Genomic DNA, 8,113 nt, shown 5'->3' on the forward strand with positions numbered 1-8,113 from the left:
TCAGCGCTATTGCCATTCAGTGTTTCTGCTGGCAAGGTGACACAGCCTCAGAGATTGCTAAATTTCTTTGTTGAGTGAAAGGAGACGTTGCCTGGCCTGTGAGGTAACCCCTTGCTGAACAGCAGGAATTGGGAAATCAGGAATCAATCACAGAGGGGCCTCAGAGAAGGAATAAGGTAAAGAAAGAACCCAGTTCATGGGGCTCTTCTAGAATAACCCTTGCACTGTTTTTTGGTAAAGATCTGATGGCTTTGTGAGGAGAAACACAAGGATCTGATTCATGTGAAAAGTTTGGCTTGGCTAAATTAGAAGCTACTGAGTATATAGGAGTCGTGAAGTGCTGTCCTAGTAACACTGCCAGGAAATGGTATGGGCTACTCTGACATCTTGGCATCACCCAGTGATAGGAGAGGCAGCATTTGGCCATGTACCCCAACATACTTCAGCATTCCCTCTCCTTCCCTACGTCCCTTCCCTACGCACAGACAGGGTAAGCAAGCACAGGGTAGAGACCAACAATAACCCTAGCAGCGCCACACTATCTAAAGGAAGACTGATGAGCTGGGTACCAGTAGCTCAGGCTTATAATCCTAGCTACTCAGGAGGCTGAGATCAAAGGATGGCAGTTTGAAGCCAAAAGGGCAGAAAAGTCCCCATTCGACTCTTTTTTCTAATGAACCAGGCAATAACTGGAAGTAGAGCAATGGCTCAAAGTAGTAGGGCACTAGCCTTGAGTAAAAGAGCTCAGGGACAGCATCTAGGTGTTAAGCCAACGAAAGAGATATACTCTTTACCTGGTTTATGTAATTGAAATCCCCTGTACATCACCTTTATAATAACAGTTTTTTGAGAATTATAAGGAAGTTTATTGGGGGACCATCTTTCTCACGGGAGTAGGGGGGGAGAAAGGGATGACATCTGTTAGACTCAATTTCCTAAAATTTACCATAATGCCAAGATGCTAGAGAAACAATATCTAGTCAACAAGAAGCAGAATTTCTTTATAATAACTTTTTTTGGTCAGTCGTGGGGCTTGAACTTTGGGCCTAGATGCTGTCCCTGAGCTCTTCAGCTCAATGCCAGTGCTCTGCCATTTGAGCCACAGCACCACTTCTGGTTTTCTGGTGGTTAAATATATATCCACACCACAATAATTCATCTTATTTTTCTTTTTTGGCATTTCTGGGGCTTGAATTCAAGGCCTGGGTACTTTCTTTAAACTTTCTCAAGACCAGTGCTCTACTACTTGGAGCCACAACTCTACTTCCAGCTTTCTTTGGTAGTTAAAGAATCCCATGGGTTTTTCTGTCTGGGCTGGCTTTGAACTGTGATCCTAAGATTTCAGCCTTCTGAGTAGCTGGGATTATCTGAATCAGTGCAGTTAGCCTTCTATCATCTGGCCTTCGAGCAATGACCTCTCTCACTCCCAGGGCCTCATAACACAACAGCTCTCTTTCTACCCTGTGGAGTTACCCTGAACCTTGTTTCTGGGTCACAGTAATAATTCTTAGCAAAGCTAGACATTGAGTATGGACTCCCAGTTCCCAAACAAATGATAATTTCATCCACTGAGGATACCAGTTTTCTAACTAATTGATGACATGGGAGGCATATAGATATGAAAGAATCAAGTAATGGCACGAGAGCTTATTTGAATTTCCATTTTTTTTAATGGAAACCAAATGAGGTGACACATACCCAAAATCCCAGCTACAGAGAAGATCAGGTTTCAGACCTGTCTGGACAAAATAGGTTGATGACAACCTAGCTAAACAACAAAAACAAGCTGTCATGATGCTACATGCCTGCAATACAGCTAATCAGGAGGCAAAGTTTGAAAGAACATGATCTGAGACTACCCTGGTCCTCGATGAAAAGCCAAATAAGCAAAATGCACTGGAGTCTTGACTCAAGTGGTAGATTGCCTCACTACTGAGTGTAAGGCTCAAGTGAGTTCAAATCCCCATACTCAGAAAGGAAAAACTGGGAAGTTATATTCCTAACACAATGAACAAAATTGAATATGATCAGATTTATTAGAATTTTTGAGATATGATAATGGCATCAAACATATGTAATTTAAGTTCTTAACCAGTTACAATGTACACTGAAATATCAATAATGAGCAACATGGCATCTTTGACTCACTTTAAAAATATCTAAGAAAGCTGGGCACCATGGCTCACACCTGTAATCCCAGCTACTCAGGAGGCTGAGATCTAAGTACCAAAATTCAAAGCCAGCCCAGGCACAAAAGGACCTGAGACTCTTATCTCTAATTAACCTCTAGAAAACAGGACGTGGGGCTTAGCTCAAGGGTAGGGTGGTAGCCTTGAGCTTATGAGCTCAGGGCCCAGGGATAGGGCAGTAGCTTTGAGCTGAAGAGCTCAGGGACAGTGCCCAGGACTAGACCAAGCCCCGTGACCCATAAAAAAAAAAAATCTAGGAAAATGGGAGGGAATCTAGGAATCTAGGGAGGGAATGTGGCTTAGTAGTAGAGGGCTTGCCTAGCTTGCATGAAGCCCTGAGTTCCATTTGTCAGTAAGACATAAAAAGAAAAAGCCAGAAGTGGCGCTGTGGCTCAAGTGGTAGAGCACTGTCCTTGAGCATAGAGAGCCTCAGGGACAGTGCCAGGCCTGGCACAAAAAAGTAGGGGATGGCCTAGACCACTACTGCTGTCCACACCCACCCTCCCTACCAGTGGCCTCCCCTCTGAGGATACCAGATAAGGGATAAAGCCAGAACTCACGTTGTGCTTACTGCATATTTGTCTATATGTTACTGGATCATTTTCTGTTAACAGCAAACTGGAAAGCTTTCAATGAAATGACCCTCTACCTCATTATCCACATGCTTATGCTTCGTAAATTGTTTTGAGTAAAATTTAAAACCTCAATGCATTCAATGCACAATACCCAGCCATCACTTGACTTGATCAGATATAGTGTTAAGAGACTACCAGGTGTATTGATATGAATTCTAGCCTCCTTTTGTGTTACGTCTTCACATACACATACACACACAGAATATTGACTTGCAAGAACTCAGTTTGCAGATTAATCACAGAAGACCTATTCTTGGATCCAAGTGGAAATTTGCCTGCTGTATGAATTCGGACTGTGGTTTGGCACTTAATTCTCACAAGGGACTTAAGTAAGTTTGGCTTTCATAATTAAAGAAGTTGTGTCTCTATGGGAACATTTGAAATAGCTCTGGACTTGACTATATTTACTACTGAAATCAAGCTTAACAGAATCTGAAAACAATCGCAAGTCTGTACGTGGAAACGGGGTGACATAAAGATGGTGTGAGGAGTATCAACACAGCTTTCCTTAAAAGATCAAAAATTACCCCTAGCAGAGATTTACGATAGAATGAAACCTAGATACATATGGCCATATAGAATGACGCTAAATGAAAGGACCTCCAGGATATAGAAACAAAAGCCATATAATGAGTCATTGTTGTTCTTAATCTACTATGTTATCTCTCATCTCTTTTGCTGTCCCTTGGTTATCTCATATTGTTACAGTATTTCACCTTGTTATCTGATATATTGGATATATGCGTATTTGGTTATTTGAAATCGGATAGGGAAGGGGGGAAAACAAAATGAGGAGCAGGGAGGGGGGAGAGGGAAATGGAGACCAAGACATGAGAAAGGGTATCAATGTTTGTGAAGTAATGCACCTTCTATCTGGTGAATATAATGTAACCCTTCTATTAATTTCAATAAAAAATATATGGAAAAAATAGATATTTTCAAGACCAAAGGAACAAAAGGTGCATGGTCTCCTTGATACGTGGATATTAGATCCAAACAGTACATGAGCAATGACTCAATACTTGAGTATGCAAGGTCATTGTCATGATCTTGGTGATATAAATATAACTACATAAAAATCTATGATGGGATATACTCTATAGATATAATGTTATATCACATAGGTGGATATGTATCTATGACATACAAACTCTCAGCTTAATTTTAGTTTTGTTCTTAAAGTTATGTGTCAGTGATTGCATATAGAGATCCCATTCTTGAATACTTGTTAAATGTGACATTTGAAATATGATATAAAAATCAATTTTAATAAAATCTTTTAATAAAAAAATGTTTAAGATAAAAAATTAGGGCCGAGAGTTTGACCTAGTGGTAGAGTGCTTGCCTAGCATACACAAAGACCCAGGTTCATTTCCTCGGTACCACATACATAGAAAAAAGTCAGAAGTGGTACTGAGACTCAAGTGGTAGAGCTCTAGCCTTGAGAAAGCCCAAGGATAGTGCCCAAGCCCTGAGTTCAAGCCCCGGGACTGGCAAAAAAAAAGATCAAAAAGTATTCCCAGCCTCCAAAGATTACGCCAATCCTTCCCTTCCACATTTTCCTTTATTTCCATTCCCAGTTACTCCTCCTCCTTTTGCTACTGTCATTTCTATAGTCCATTATCTTTCCACATCAATGATATTATTGGGCCATTAGAAAGTTCCCTTTGGTTTTGAACCAGACTACTATGGCCAATGATAATGTGGAGGAAGCAAAGCTATACCAAGGCCTGGACTCTGGGAAGTAAATCATAAATGTCAAGTCATTATTCTTGATTCTACCCCTTGAACCACAGTGCCACTTCCTGAAAGGATGCTTAAATGGTTATAGTAGTTTATGCCTGTAATCCCACCTCCTTGGGTGGCAGAGATCAGAAAGATCCTATTTCCAGACCAGCCTAGACCAAAAGATAGCAAGATCCAATCTCAACAACCAGGCAGGGGCACAGGCCTGTGATCCCAACTACACATGAGGTGTAAGTAGAATGACAAAGTCCAAGGTTGCTCAAGTCAAAAACACAGGCCCCAATCTAAACTTGAACTAAAGCAGAAAAGGGCTGGTATGATTTACTCAGATGGTGGAGTTCCTGCATAGCAACCTTGTGACCCTAAGTTCAAAGCCCAACCCCCTGCAAAGAAAAAAGCAAGCATTTACTAATATTTATAAGACATCACACTGCCAATCCTTCTGCTCTGGTGGTGCAGATCCTTTGTATGAAGGAGTTAATGTGAGTGATCATATTGCCCCCTTTGTCTCTCCAACAAAGCTCAGTACCGTGCTCCATAAATTACCTTATAGAAATTCCCTAAGCAATAAACGGAAGTCAAGAGACAATAAACAGAAGTCAAGAGTTGCTACTAGCAATCTGGCACTAGTCACAAAATCTCGAGTCACCCCTGCTAATTCCTATGAAAATGCATCCAGTTCAACACTATATATAAATGCAATACGTTCCCTAAAGCTTCAAAAGGCTTGATACTTGTAATCTGGTAAAATAAAGTATTTTAATCCCATTTAAAATGCTGCATTAGACTGAAATAGAGATTCAAATTTTTATTCAAGAGATACCCCTTCCAATTTCAGTCCATTAATTATGGCAAGACCCTGGGTATTAAAGATTTTACCCCCTCACTGGGGACAATGAATTCATGATGAGTGTCTTAGGAAACCAGTATCATTCATTAACTCAAAAGAAAAGGACTTCAAGAAAGTAAGGAACCATCACTAAGTAATTCTCTGGGCTTTCCTCCTCACACCCCCTACCCTTTCCTTGAATCAGACCACCAGCATCGCTCTTGGAATCAAGTGACTAGTCACATAAGCCTGGGTGCTCAAATCACCTCTGTAGATCTGCAGCCCTTCTTAAGCACTCACTTTATACAACAAACCCTTCCAGGGAAAAGCTGCTGCTGCTGAGCCCAGCACCACCTGGCCCATCCCCAGTCTACTTCAGCCATTGCTTTGCTGAAAAGTCCAAAAGACTATGACTCTATAGACATAATATTTTATTACATAAATATGTATCTATGATATACAAACCCTTAGCCTAATTTTGATTATGTTCTAAAAACTAAGTGCCAGTGATTGTATAGAGATTCTCCTCTTGAACACTCGTTTAACACGTCACTTGAAATATCATGTAAAAATCAATGTTAATAAATTCTTTAATAAAAAAAAAAGTCCAAAGGAGAGATCTTAAAGAGAAAGGGGGGTGGTTTTGGTTTTCAAAATAAAGAGCAGTACTAAATCTAATGGAAGATAATCCTGTGCAAGTAATGTAACCAATGGCCTACGATGGTTGGAAGAAGGACACAATGAAATCGACAATAGACACCAATAATTCCTTCCATTGGTATCACATTCCATGGTTTCCTAAATATGTTCACCCATTGTTTCTGTGACAAGCAACTTCACAAGGTAGATTTTATCCTACCTAACTTCTTGATTTAAAAAAAAAAAGTCCCATGCAGACAAAAATTATAAATTTCAGGATCCCAACCTAGTAAGTAGAAGAATTGAAAAGAAGGCCAAGGACAGGCAGTAGCTCATGCCTATAATCCTAGCTTCTCTCGAGACTGAGATCTGAGGCTCACAGTTCGAAGCCAGCTCAGGCAATAAAGTCCATGAGATTCTTATATCCAGTTAACTACAAAAAAGCTAGAAGTGGACCTGTGGCTTAAGTGATAATAGTGGCTCTGGTAGAACACTACTAGCCTTGAGCACAAAAGCTCAAGGACAGTACCCAGGACTGAGATCCAGGACTGGCATAAATAATAATAACAACAGCACCCCTGGGAGTTTGGCCTAGTGGTAGAGTGCTTGCCAAACATTCATGAAGACTGGGGTTTGATTCCTTAGTACCACATACATAGAAAAAGCCAGAAGTGGTGCTGTGAAAACCCAAGGATAATGCTCAGACTCTGAGTTCAAGCCCCAGGACTGAGGAGGGGGGGAGAAAGCCAGGGATGGGAATGTGACTTAGTGGTAGATTGTTTGCCTAGCATACATGAAACCCTGGGTTCAATTCCTCAGTACTATATAAACACAAAAGGCTGGAAGTAGCGCTATAGCTCAAGTGGTAGGTTGCTAGCCTTGAACAAAAGCAGCTCAGAGACAGTGCCCAGGCCCTGAGTTCAAGCCCCAAGACTGGAAAAAAAATTAAAACCGAATGCTAGGTTCCTTGGACTTTCAGCCATTGCTGTTTCTACTCTTGCACAATATCATTCACTGCATGTCTCTCTGCAGAGCTTCGTTTGTACAAACTGATTTCACAGACATTGCATCTCCAGTCCTCCCCACCATCCAATAAGGGCAGCAGATTCACAGCATGCTAACTTTTTCTACCTAAAGTCATCCAACCAGAGATTATCAGCATATCCTGGGCTCCTAGCTCACCAAGATTTTTTTCACAGCAACCTAGATTTCTCAGTTACACGGGAGATGAGAAAGGACAGGGTAAAAGCAGAGAAGGACAGATGCTTCCATTTCTTCCTGGGGCTTGTTCACAGTTAAACCCATCAAACTAAAAGGTCTGAGGTACATGCCAGTGTGTCCTCCTCCTCCTGGCAACCTCTGTTGCTTTTCAAAGCATCAAAAATATCCAGGGAAGGGGGGGAGGAGGGGCTGAGGAGGGGGAGGAGGTTTCTAGCATGTCTCCCACACCCCAGACCAGACTATAGCCCCTTTACTTAGATGGACTTGCTCGAGCAGAGGAATGAATTTCAATCAGGCCCTGAGCTCCCCACTCAGGCTTTCAACAGCTGCCATCCAGTCCCACATTTTGCAAGTCCACTGTGTAGGAAAACAAAGATAATGCCAGGGAAAGCAGGAGAGTCACTTTGGGAAATGTATTCCGGAGGCACCAGGACTAAACAGAGCTAATTGGCTCCAGAGGTGGCAGGGTGGTACGGGCTGGTAGGATTGCACCACTGTCCTTTATTGACTGATGCAGTCACTTGTTGGGAAGCTGTGTTCATTAGCAGGGTGTAAAGTGATATTAGGGGAGAGACATTGGGGCCTGTACTGAATGACAAAGCGGCCCACCTGACTTTGAGGTGCATTATGTAAAAGTACCTGAGAGAGAGTAATCAAGTTACCTAAGTGGATGTGTTGAGCAAATCTTGAGTTGCTGGGAGCCTGCAAGATCAGAGGGCGTTGAAATGTGAAAAGCAACTTTACCTCCAGGAGAAAAGGCTGTGGGCTTTTTGATACCTGTGTTCCCTAGCTCTCTGTAATTATCCACAACTCTGACGTCTTCCATTTCCACAGCTCCCTCTCCAGGCTTCTTG

This window comes from Megascapheus bottae, chromosome 25 (assembly GCF_031878675.1).
Source record: "Megascapheus bottae isolate mThoBot1 chromosome 25, mThoBot2.hap1, whole genome shotgun sequence".
NCBI classification, from domain to species: domain Eukaryota; kingdom Metazoa; phylum Chordata; class Mammalia; order Rodentia; family Geomyidae; genus Megascapheus; species Megascapheus bottae.